Source organism: Rhinopithecus roxellana, chromosome 10 (assembly GCF_007565055.1).
Source record: "Rhinopithecus roxellana isolate Shanxi Qingling chromosome 10, ASM756505v1, whole genome shotgun sequence".
Lineage (NCBI taxonomy): Eukaryota > Metazoa > Chordata > Mammalia > Primates > Cercopithecidae > Rhinopithecus > Rhinopithecus roxellana.
This window is the reverse complement of record NC_044558.1, coordinates 128,515,086-128,528,926: the sequence shown is the minus strand read 5'-3', so window position 1 is coordinate 128,528,926 and position 13,841 is coordinate 128,515,086. Positions and strand designations below refer to the sequence as shown.

General features: G+C 34.1%; 1 protein-coding gene across 1 annotated transcript in view; it reads right to left on the bottom strand.

Moving 5' to 3' along the window:
* SLCO1B1 (solute carrier organic anion transporter family member 1B1) overlaps positions 1 to 13,841 on the bottom strand; it is a 115,071-nt gene that overhangs the window by 80,427 nt on the left and 20,803 nt on the right. The window lies entirely within an intron of this gene.

The window sequence follows — 13,841 nt, the reverse complement described above, 5'->3', positions numbered from 1 at the left end:
CAAAGATCCAATAAGCACATTAAAAGATGCTCAACTTTCTAATTATCAGGCAAATGCAAATTAAAACCACAATGAGATATCACCCCACAGCCATCAGAAAAGTCACTATTTCAGGAATAGAGAATAATGAGTGTTGATGAGAATATAGAGGAGTTAGGAACTTCATGTTTGTTGATGGAAACATAAAATGGTTCAGCCCTCATGAAAAAGAGTTTAGAGGTTCCACAAATACCAAAAAATGGAATCACCATATGAGCCATTAATTCTTCTTCTGGGTATATATTCAAAAATAAATCAAGACAGGATCTAGCAGAGATATTTGCACATGCATATTCATTGCAGCACTATTAACAACAGCCAAGAGGTAGAAGCAACCCAAATGTCTATTGACGAATGAATAAAGCAAATGTGGTATACATATACAATGGAATATTATACACACCTAAAAAATAAGTAAATTACATCACATGCTACAATATGGATGAAACTCAAGGACATTACGCTAAGCTAAATAAGCCAGTCACAAAAAGAGAGATACTGTATAATTCTACTCATATGAAATATTTAAAGTAGGCCGGGCGTAGTGGCTCACACCTTTAATCCCAGCACTTTTGGAGGCCAAGGTGGGCAGATCACGAGGTTAGGAGTTTGAGACCAGCTTAGTCAACATAGTGAAACCCTATCTCTACTAAAAATACAAAAAAAATTTACCTGGGCATGGTGGCAGTCGCCTGTAATACCAGTTACTTGGGGGGCTGAGGCAGGAGAATCGCTTGAACCCAGGAGGCAGAGGTTGCAGTGAGAAGGGATCGCCCCACTGCTGCACTCCAGTCTGGGTGACAGTGCAAGACTCCATTTCAAAAAAAAAAAGAAAGAAATATTTAAAGTAGTCGAAAAAATAGAAACAGAAAGTGGAAAGGTATTTACTAAGAACTGAGGAGAAGATAGTTTAGTGGATACAAAGTTTTGTCATTGGAAAATGAAAAAGTTCAAGAGATCTGTTGTTCATCAATGTGAGTGTACTTTACACTTTTTAATTGTACACTTAAAAAGTGGTTGAAAAGGTACATTTAATGTTATGGGTTTTTTACCAGCATGACAAAACAATGCATTATTTTATAGGGAGAAAAAGTAATGTGAGTCGTCTCCTGCTGAGAGAATTAACCTCTCCTACTGGATATGTTTAAAGTGCCAGAGTGGCTGCAGATACTAATAGGAGTTCTACGACATTTTCATTTGCTTTACAATTGCTCTTTACCATACTGTTATCCACTAATTTATGAAGTTCTGTACTGATATAGAACTTCTTGATAAACATCCCCTTCCCCATTCCTCTCTCACCCTCTACTAATTTAGGTTCTTTTATAATGAGCTATATTTTCATTGTCACATTTTATTAGATTTTATTAATTTGTAATTAAAATGTCATATCCTTGTATGTAAACTGTCAAGATTTCTTATGATAAAATATTTATCAAGAGGATTATTATAAAAAACTATAAAGATGATTTCCACCACATTTTTTGGTGGCATTTAAATATTTTTAGAAATAACTTTTGTTTTAAAGCATTTTTGAAATAAAATTTGTCATGCAGTTGGAATCATATAGTAGGTAACACTTTAATATTGACTTCTTTTACTTATAAATATGCTTTTAGTGTTTTATGTCTTTTCATTTGTTATGTCTCATTTCTTGTTAATCACCCAAAATATTCTTATTCTATTGCATGAATGTACCATAGTCGCTTTACCCATTCACATATTGAAGGACACCTTGGTTGCTTCTAGCTTATGGCAGTTATCAATAAGGCTGCTATAAACACCTGTTTGCAGGTTGTTGTGTAGACATGCTTCCCACTTGGTATTTATTTCAGTAAATACCAAGGACTACAAATGTTTGATTGTATGGTAAGCCTATCTTTACATTTGTCAGAAACCATTAGAATATTTTCCAAAGTGGCTGTACTATTTTGCATTCTCACTGGCAATAAATAAGAGTTCCTTTTGCTCCACATTCTTGCCAGTATTTGGTATTTTTTGTGTTTGGAATTTTAGTCCTTTAAGCAAGTATATAGTGATATGGCTCATTGTTTAATTTACAATCCCCTAATGATGTGATGTGGAGCATTTTTCCACATACTCATTTGTCATCTCTGTATCTTCTTCAGTGAGGCATCTGTTCAGATTTCATCCTCATTTTATCATTGGGTTATTTTTCTAATTATTGAGATTTAGGTGGTCTTTGCATACTTTTGAATATCAGTTCTTTATTGGATATATCATTCCAATGTCTTCTGGTCTCTGATGAGAAATCAGTTGTTAATCTTATTAAGGAACTCTTACCCATGATTATTTCCTACTCTTGTTGCTGTCAAGATTCTGTAATTATTTATTTTTTGGACTTTGATAGTTTGATCAAAATGTGCCTCAAAGTGGATCTCTGAGTTAATTTTATTTGGATTTTATGCTTCTACAATGTTTAGATCATATATTTTATCAAATTTGGGATGTTCTCAGCCATTTTTTTTTCAAATATTATTTCTTCCCTTTTGTCTCTCTCCTCTCCTTCTGGAACTACCATGATTTTTATGCTGGTTCACCTGATAGTGTCCCACAGTTCCTTAGGGTTTGTTAATCTTTCTTCAGTTTTTTTTTCTTTCTGCTTCTCAGACTAAACATTTCAATTGTCTTATCTTCAAGTTTGCTGATTCTGTGTTCTAACTACTAAAATTTACTGTTGAACCTTTGTCTAAGTCAGTTCAGACTGCTATCACAAATTATGATGGACTGTATGGCTTAAACAACAGACATTTATTTCTCACAGTTGTGAAGAGTGAGAAGTCTGAGATAAGGGGCGCCAGCATGGTCAATTTCGGGTGAGGGCCCTCTCATAGGCTGTAAACAGCTAACTTCTCTTTGTGTTCTCACACGGAGGAAAAAAATCTAGTGAGCTCTTCAGCATTTTCTTGTAAGGCACTACTCGCATTATAAGAGCAAATTTCTCATAATCTCTTTAGCTCCCAAAGACCTCCAAATACTATCACGCTGGATTTTGAAATTCAATATACAGTTCTGGCGACAGGGGAACAAATATTTAGTCCATAACACCTTCTTGTAAATTTTCATTTTGTTTATTGTATTTTTTATTTCCTTTGACCTTTCACTTGCCTTTTTCTAAGCTTGAGGATTAGCATTAGATAAAAGGATACAATCTTCTCAGACGTTTTATGAGCATATGTCTTGCCTTGGACATATGTGTGGCTCCCTAAATACCTCTGTGTACATGCCATGCTAGCTACATAATAAACTTGATAATAATAACTTAATTTCATCATCAGCGTGAGCTACCATCTCTAGCTATATGCTCTAAACTTCTTCAAACAAAAACCAGAGATATAAATGTGCACAATCATAAAACAAAATGTGCATTGGCAGAAAGAGACAATTGACATTGAGATAAGAAATAAAGTCTGTATTTACCTGCAATCATGGCAGATCGGTCATTAATTTATTATGGCTATAGTTCTAAACTTAAAGTCAGAAGACAGTTCCAAGCTTCTCATTTGTCAAATGCACAACTTCGATTAGCTTTGGAACTCAACTGATTTACTCAAGAAACACTCATCGAGCAACTGCAATATAGCAGTTACTCTGCTAAGCTATGTAGTTGAGGCAGGTATAGAGGAACAAGAACAATGACAGTAAAAACAAATAAGACATAATCAATGCACTAAAAATTATAATCTTCAGTGACAGTAAACCAATAATGACAGTATAATATGTGTTGAGTTCTATAATTGCCATAAATTTTATAATGTTATGAGTAGATAGGAAAAAGGGACCATTCTGACCTTACAGGTTAAAGTTCTTATAGATGTGTTGACATTGGAGCTAAGCCTTCAGTTGGTCATAGAAGCTTAGATATTGAGGACACAAAATATTTAAAACAAAATAGGAAGCACATAAAAAGCCCCTAAGAAGTGAAATAACATGGATTATTTGAAAACCAGAAATAATATTTGTGTAGGTGAAGTGTAAAGACAGAAATATGTCCAACATTGAGGGGTCAGTATGCATTTAAAAATATTATATAACAAAATTAAATTTTACAGGGTTAATTCAGGCAGCCAGGAAGAAGAAGAACTTACAAAAAAGAGATCTGTTAGAAAGCTGACTTCAGAAAAAAAAATGAGTAGTGATGAAAAGTAGTTAACAAGCTTACAGACACACAAGGAATAGTTTAAGAGAAGAACCAACAGGAGGTAGGGAAAAGAGAAAATGTAAAGTCTGAATTTGTAGAACATATGAACAAACAAATAACATACTTTGAAATAATATAAGAGTGTTCAAATCACCCACTTATGAAGATCATGAAAAATGACAATCAACCAATACTAATTCATAGACGGCACACACGTCGTAGTCTTTTAATGAAGTATTTTAAAATAACTATTCTAACTACTCCCTAGTTAGAATAGTTAGTTCTCTTCATAACTATTGACATAAAGAAAACAATGTCATAGTGAATGAAAATATAGGAAATGTCACTAAAAGGAAAAAGGTATAAAAATAAGAAAAATTTGCAATATTTGAAGTAAATAAGTATAATCAAAATGTTAACTTATACCACAGCTTCTGGACAGGTATTGTGTATATACTCTTTTTGTAATATATACCTTTCTGTGATGTATGTTGTAGCCCTTCTTCAAATTTTCTTAATTAATTTATTCACAAAAGCATTAATGGGAAATATAGCTTTCGAGAAATATTTGATAACATCGATAAAGGAGAAGGATTACATCAGATATCCCACAAAAATAACTTCACAACACTTTCCTGCACTTCACATATTTCTTTCCAAATAATACAGAAAGAGCATAAGCATAAATCATGTCATTATGTGGAATCTACTATTTTTCAGAAACTGTTCCAGCTATTTTGTGTATATTATTTCTAGTGTCTGCAAAATCTTTGCCTGGCATATGTTGCTGTCTTCATTATACAAATAAGAATAATAAAGTTTAGAGATGCAAAGTTATTTAACTAGAGAAACAAAACTGAAGTGGAGCATAACTGGAATTGGAACAAAAGTATTATACATGAAAAAGAAAAGTAGTTCATGAACACAATATAACCCCCTTTTTCTTCGTCTCCTTTTTATCTTGAGTTAAACCCTTATTACATCTCACTTCGTTTATCCGTGGTACACTGCTGCTTCTCTCCATTTGAAACAATGGGAATTCGACATGAATTTTAATGCCCAGCTTAATGCCACCTCCTTAGTGAAGCTTTATTTCTTCTAGTATGAATTTGTTTTGTATCTCTTATACAACAAATGTATCATGTGGAATGGAAATTTTCTAGAGCAAAATACATGATAAAAATAACAAAGTTAAAAAAATTTTGAAATGTTTATCCATGAATATCTTTGTAATACAGCTCTATTTACATTTTTCTCTATTTAAACTATTTAAAATACGTGCTAAAATTGTTTTTCAAATTAAAAAAAGTAGCCCATTAAATTGAATAAAATATTTTTAAGTGTTCTTTTTATTGCTTACTTTAATATTAAAAAATAATGGATATAATTATTCTTGTTGGATATATGTTTATTTTCATGTACATCAATAAGAACACATGTATATTCATGTATTGTATACATTTCTTAAGAGTATCTGTATTATCATGTGATTTATTTTTCTGATTTTAAAAAATTGTTCCTAGAAATTTTAGTTTATTTATAATATTATTTAAAATCTTATTTATTTATTTACATATTTATTGATTTATGTATTGAGGCAGAATCTCACTCTGTCACCCAGGCTGAAGTGCACTGTTGTGATCTTGGCTCACTGCCACCTCTGCCCACCAGGTTCCAGCGATTTTCCTGCCTCAGCCTCCTGAATAGCCAGGACTACAGGCATATGCCATCACACCTGGCTAATTTTTATATTTTCAGTAGCGACAGGGTTTCACCGTGTTGGCCAGGCTGATCTCGAACCCCTGACCTCAAGTGATTCGCCCACCTCGGCATCCCAAAGTGCTATGATTACAGATGTGAGTCACTGTGTCCGGTCTAAAATCTTTTTTTTTAAATTTGACATTTATGATTACTAGATTTAAAGTTGTTAATATTTTCTCTCTAACTTTTCTTTTAAGTTCAGAGGTACATGTGAAGGTTTGTTATACAGGTAAACGTGTGTCATGGGGGTTTGAGGTACAGATTATTTCATCATCCAGGTATTAAGCCTAGTACTCAATAGTTATTTTTTCTGCTTCTCTCTCTCCTCCCACCCTCCACACTCAGCTAGACCCCAGTGTTTGTCAACCCCTTTTTTGTGTTCATGAGTTCTCATCATTCAGCTCCCACTTGTAAGTGAGAACATGAAGTATTTGGTTTTCTCTTCCTGCGTTAGTTTGCTAAAGATGATAGCTTCCAGCTCCATCCATATTTCCACAAAAGACATGATCTTGTTATTTTTATGGCTGCACAGTATTCCATAGAATGTACCGCATTTCCTTTATCCAATCTGTCATTGATGGGCATATAGGTTAATTCCATGTCTTTCTTTGCTATTGTGAATAATGTTGCAATGAACATTCACATGCATGTGTCTTTATAGTATAATGATTTATATTCTTCTGGATGTATATACACAGTGATGAGGTTGCTGGGTTGAATGGTAGTTCTGGGTTTAGCTCTTTGACGTATTGCTGCACTGCTTTGCACATGGTTGAACTAATTTACACTCCCACCAACAGTGTATAACTGTTCACTTTCTCTACAACCTTCCCAGGCATCTGTTAGTTTTTTTGTTTTTTAATAATAGTGATTCTGACTAGTGTGAGATAGTCTCATTGTGGTTTTGATTTGAATTTCTCTAATGATCAGTAATATTGGCCTTTTTGTTCATGTGCTTGTTGGCCATGTGTATGTCTTCTTTTGAAAAGTGTCTGTTCCAGACTGGATTAAGAAAATGTGGCACATATACACCATGGAATACTATGCAGCCATAAAAAAGGATGAGTTTGCGTCCTTTGTAGGGACATGGATGCAGCTGGAAACCATCATTCTTAGCAAACTATCACAAGAAGAGAAAACCAAACACCGCATGTTCTCACTCATAGGTGGGAACTGAACAATGAGATCACTTGGACTCGGGAAGGGGAACATCACGCACTGGGGCCTATCATGGGGAGGGGGGAGGGGGGAGGAGGGAGGGATTGCATTGGGGAGTTATACATGATATAAATGATGAATTGATGGGTGCTGACGAGTTGATGGGTGCAGCACACCAACATGGCATAAGTATACATATGTAACAAACCTGCACGTTATGCACATGTACCCTAGAACTTAAAGTATAATAAATAAATAAATAAATAAATAAATAAATAAATAAATAAAAATAATGAATCAAAAAAAAAAAAAAAAAGAAAAGTGTCTGTTCATACCCTTTGCCTACTACTTTTTAATAAGGCCATTTGTTTTTCTCTTGTAAATTTAAGTTTCTTATAGATGCTGGATATTAGACCTTTGTTAGATGCATAGTTTGTAAATATTTTCTCTCATTCTGTAGGATATCTGTTTATGCTGTTGACAGTTTCTTTTTCTGTGCAGAAGCTCTTGAGTTTAGTTATTTCTCATTTGTCAATATTTGCTTTTGTTTTGATTGATTTTGGTGTCATTTGTCATGAAATCTTTGTCATTCGTATGTCCAGGATGATATTGCCTAGGTTATCTTCCACAGTTTTTGTAGTCGGAGATTTTAGATTTAAGTCTTTAATCTGTCTGGAGTTGATTTTTATGTATGGTGTAAGGAAGGGGTCCAGTTTCAATTTTCTGTGTATGATCAGCTAGTTATCCCAGAACCACTTACTGAACAGGGTTCCCCCCCCCACCAATGCTTGTTTTTGTCAGCTTTGTCGAAGATCAAATGGTCATAGGCAGGCAGCCTAATTTCTGGGCTCTCTATTTTGTTCCATTGGTTTATGTGTCTGTTTTTCTACTAGTACCATGTTGTTTTGGTTACTATAGTTCTGTAGTATAATTTGAAATCAGATGGCATGATGTCTCTAGCTTTGTTCTTTTTGCTTAGGATTGTCTTCGCTATTTGGGCTATTTTGGTTCTGTATGACTTTCAAAATTCTTTTTGTTTTTTTAGTTCTGTGAAGAATATTGTTGGTAGTTTAATAGGAATAGCATTGAACCTGTAAGTTGCTTTGGGCAGTATGACCATCTTAATGATATTGATTCTTCCTATCTATGAGTATATTTTTCTCTTTGTTTGTGTCTTCTCTAATTTCTTTGAGCAGTGTTTCATAATTCTCAATGTAGAGATTTTTCACCTCCCTAGTTAGCCATACTTTTAAGTATTTTATTCTTTTTGAGTCAATTGTGAATGGGATTGCCTTCCCAATTTGGCTCTCAGTCTGACTGTTATTGGTGTATAGGAATTCTAGTGATTTTTGTACATTGATTTTGTGTCCTGTAACTTTGTTGAAGTTGTTTATCAGCTGAAGGAGCTTTTGGGGTTTTCTAGATATAGAATCACGTCATCTGCAAACAGGGATAGTTTGACTTACTTTTTGACCATAGACCATTGTTTTTAAAATGGCGAAAAACATTATCTTGGTAAACTCACAGCAAATAATGCTAAATAGGAATTTTCTCTATTTATTTTTATCTACATTGAACTATGTAAACGTTTCACTTTAAATAAACTATCACATTTTCTCTCTTCAGTTTCCCCTTTTCACAAATATTTATGTAAGAAAAAGTTGAATAAGTTGTATTTATTATTTTTTTCATTTGCCATTTTTTATTGCTGCAAAGTCATAGGTATTTTAAATTGCTTTTTATTCAGGTATAGAATATAAGTTTACCTAATTCAAATAAGACCTGTATTAAAATAATTTTTCTACCTGTCAAGATTTTCTAAAATACAATTTTAGAATTTCAAAATTATTATTTTATGCAATTTAAACTCTAATAAACTAATTTGGCCAGCTCTTTTTCTTATATCTATCTGCAAGTTTTGTTTCTAATAGCGAAAATATGCTAAACTGTTCAAAACCAGTTTTGATTCTCTATTGATTACTGTGACTACAGAACTTCAATGCATTTTGAGAAAATGCAATAAAACCTTATAGAATTAATTTATGCATATGTTTACTATCACAGAGGAACTTTTGTAATTCAGATCAGCATCTTCTCAGAACTTTTATAGTTCGATTATTCATATATATGTAAATGTCAGCAAGCACTGCTTCAATTCAATTAGTAGAATATCAAATATTAGACAGAATTATGGATTATAGGTAAATTGTTGTAAAATATAAAAATGCTTTGCTCTATTAATTTTTTTCTTTGAAAAAGAAGAACATTATTTTCTCATATTAAGGTATGATTGACAAATAAAATTCCATGTATTTAAGATATACATTATATTTTTTCATTTTAGTAAATTGTTTTTTACTGCAACACCCAATATCCAGTAAAATGTGTATTTTGTATGATCAAAAAAAAAAGAAAGGAATTTATTATAAATCTTGAATTTATGCTAGCTATTGTAATGTTATTTACAATAATGTGAGAATTTTTTTTTTTCTTGAGACAGACTCTTACTTTATCTCCAAGGATGGAGTGCAATGGCATGGTCTTGGCTCACTGCAACTTCTGCCTCCTGGGTTCAAGTGATTCTCTCACCTCAAGTAGTCCCACCTGAGTAGTGGGACTAAAGGCATGTGCCACCACACTTGGCTAATTTTTGTAGTTCTCTCACCTCAGCCTCCTGAGCAGCTGGGACGAAAGGCACGTGCCACCACACTTGGCTAATTTGTGTAGTTTCAGTAGAGACAGGGTTTCACTATGTTGGCCAGGCTCCTCTCGATCTCCTGACCTCGTGATCTGCCCGCCTCGGCCTCCCAAAGTTCTGGGATTGATTACAGGCATGAGCCACGCACCTGGCCTAATGTGAGAAATTTTTACCTTTGAAAAATACAGTTTGAAAAACTATGTTTTTATTCTATGAATTTAGTTTCAAAAATTTATTGAATTAATTATTTTTTGAATTTTGAACATCTAATAACATGGATATACAACTGTCACCACTTAATCATTTGCAAAGTTATTTTTCTGCTAATGACATCAACATATTAATAGCTATTACTTTACTTAGTATACTTAGGAATAAGAAGTTGGATAAAACTGGAACATAGGATGGGTATACACTTGTTAAATGTTTGTTGAAATTTAAATGATCTTTGATTATTTTCACATATTAAAGAATTTAGTTTTTTATTTTATTTTATTTTATTTTTTATTTTATTTTTTTTTTTTTTTGAGACGGAGTCTCGCTCTGTCGCCCAGGCTGGAGTGCAGTGGCCGGATCTCAGCTCACTGCAAGCTCCGCCTCCCGGGTTCACGCCATTCTCCTGTCTCAGCCTCCCGAGTAGCTGGGACTACAGGCGCCCGCCTCGTCGCCCGGCTAGTTTTTTGTATTCTTTAGTAGAGACGGGGTTTCACCGTATTAGCCAGGGTGGTCTCGATCTCCTGACCTTGTGATCCGCCCGTCTCGGCCTCCCAAAGTGCTGGGATTACAGGCTTGAGCCACCGCGCCCGGCCTTATTTTATTTTTTTAAGGAGGAGTCTGACTGTCGCTCAGGCTTTAGTGCAGTGGCACGAACTCGGCTCACTGCAAGCTCCGCTTCCCAGGTTCACGCCATTCTGCTGTCTCAGCCTCCTGAGTAGCTGGGATTACAGGTGCCTGCCACCACACCTGGCTAATTTTTCTATTTTTAGTAGAGACAGGGTTTCACCGTGTTAGCCAGGATGGTCTGGATCTCCTGACCTTGTGATCCGCCCGCCTTAGCTTCCCAAAGTGCTGGGATTACAGGCGTGAGCCACCCCACCTGACCAGTTTTTAAAATTATTTTAGTCTTCACTTCAATTTAATGACAAAGGGCATTCCTTAGCTTGTTTTACTGAAATTCAAAACTATTTCAACTGAATAACACCAAAAATTTGACCTCTCTTTATCTTCCAATTCATCTTGAAAAATTACTACTGTATTTTCCCTGCCCTTCAGGAACAAATTATACAGTCTTGGCTGGGCGCGGTGGCTCACATCTGTAATCCCAGCACTTTGGGAGGCTGAGGCGGGCGGATCCCGAGGTCAGGAGATTGAGACCATCCTGGCTAACACGATGAAACCCCATCTCTACTAAAAATACAAAAAATTAGCCAGGCGTGGTGGTGGGTGCCTGTAGTCCCAGCTACTTCGGAGGCTGAGGCAGCAGAATGCCTTAAACCCGGGAGGCGGAGCTTGCAGTGAGCCGAGATTGCACCACTGCACTCCAGCCTGGGCGACAGAACGAGACCCCGTATAAAAAAAAAAAAAAAAAAAAAAAAAAAAAAAAAAAAAAAAAAATTACAGTCTTAATCTTAAATTTCTGAACATTTGTAGTTATTCCTTCTTATCTGAATTGTAGAATTGCTTAGAAGATTTTCTGGTTAGAATGCTGTGTATATCATTTTATTATTAGCCATCAGTTTCCATAGTTTTAGTTTAATTTTGAATTGAATGTATGAATATAAACTCAATATACAAGATTCGAGTACGTTTTACTGGTACATTTCAGAAAGAGTAGGCTGTCTTTATTTCATGTGGGCTTCTAAACCTAATATTTTCCTTCTTTTTTCTTCTACTTTACACTCACTTTACTGTATTCTTGGCTAAATCAGGAACCCATCTGTGGACTTAGATCGTATGTTATACAATAAAAGAGAACGCACTTTAAAGTCAGATCTGGGCCAAGTTTTTGTTTTCTGTTTATTTTGCTGTTTTTTATTTGTTTGTTTTAGCTTGCTTACCTTACAAAGATGAAAAAGTTACACAATTCACAGAAATGTAGTTTCCTCATAAATAGTAGTATAATGTAGAATATTCAACTTACTTATTTTAGAAGCTCATGGTAAGATTCAAAAGAAATTATGTTCATGTGTTCATGAACATGTTCGTGAATATCAATGCATTGTACATGTACCATATTTGGAAGACTACTGATTTATCCTTCTTTCTCTCTATTAATATAAATTTTATTTCTGAAACTTAAATTCATTCACAGTTCATTTACACAAATTATGTTAGCACTAGGAGAAGAGTAGGAAGAGAGTTGAGCATCAAGTTGCTTGTTATTACCTCTGTAAAATACTTTTGAGATGAGTTTAAAATATGAATTACAGAGTGAAAAATTATAAAACACTTTTCTCGTGCATAAATTGGATGATGTACCCCAGCTCAAGATATGAATTTGTATTAAGCATCAGTATTATGCTCTTTAAAGGTTCTTGTTTATAAACCTACATTGCTTTGCTTTAACTTTATATAATTTTGATAGATTAAGATAGCACTTTTTAAAATTTCAGATTTTTTTTCTGTTATTAACTAACGTTAGGCAATTCTATCTTTAACAGTAGTCACTTTAGCCAAATAAACTTCTTATGATTAATTCCTCTTACATTTTACAATGTTTGTCATCTGTGCATTTCTGTGCTGATTTGATTAATTTCAGGCAAATTTTATAAATTCACTATTACAATCTCATTCTTTTGTGATATCCTAGCAGTTGCCTATGTCATTAGAATAAGTTGCTTAGAGATTTTAAAGTTCTTTTACTTAAAAGATGAACATTTGTCATAAATTCTTTGTTTAGTATCATTATTTTAATATAATATTTTCAAACATGGTAGAGTTTCAAAATCATAGACTTTGACATAATTTTTTAATCATTTACCTAATGTTGTTCTTTACAAAGGGAGGGTGTAGCTCCTAGCATTCAAAGGTCTCTGTTATGAAATCACAAACCTATCTTCAAATTTACCTTTGTCTCTCAGTCACAAGACTTCTTGTATTGATTTTGGTTTTTCTTTTCAATTACTATATACTTTCCCTATTAAAATACATGGCTATTTTATTATTTTTTTGTTGCCTTCAATACAGTTGCATGATTCAGATCAGCCTCTAGTAATCAGTGCTTTCTACCTCAATGCAGGGATTGAGTACGACTGTTCAGATGTTGGTTGCAGTTGTCCTCCAGAGTAAAATCAGAGTAGCTCTGAAGTCCTGCTCAACAGAGCAGCTGAGCAAAGGACGAAAGACTAACTAGCCTGGAGCATTCCTTTCTACAGGTAATCCCCTCAGTATTTCTGCAGTACTGGTTAGCAATCTCCTCAAAGCAATTTCGCATTCAGGGGTCTAAGGGAGCCATGGGTAAAGAAATGTTTGTCAAAGTGCGGAGTGACATGTGGTTTATTGGTTACTGGTCTTCGCCTTCGGGCTCATCTCTCTCCCCTTTTTCTGACCTTTGGGGGTTCACAATGACAGAGTTCTATCCTTTAGCTCTTCCCCTGTGCAATTACTATAAAAAAGAAACCATCATAGCTAGGTAAGTGTGACTTCAGGGCCAAATAGTGATGTTTTTGAGAAAACACTTCAAAAGAGAAAGAAAAAAGCAAACTGGTTTGAAGACACCATAAGAAGTAATTGTTTTAGAAAACACTTACCAGGAGTTTAAAGTAAGCATTACAAATACACAAAATATATAAGAAAAAAAATTAGCCAAATAGCATAAAAGCAAAATAAGATAACAAAAAAGAAGTAGAAAATATGGAGTGCAAGATGTATAATAGTTTCAAATAATATATGGGTTTAAAACAAGAAAGGAATTGGAAAATAAAATTGGTTATTTCATTTAAAATATTGAAAACATATATAGGTAAAAGGTTAAGATATACATAGTTTTTAACTAAAATTGAGAATGATTTAATTATTAATGCC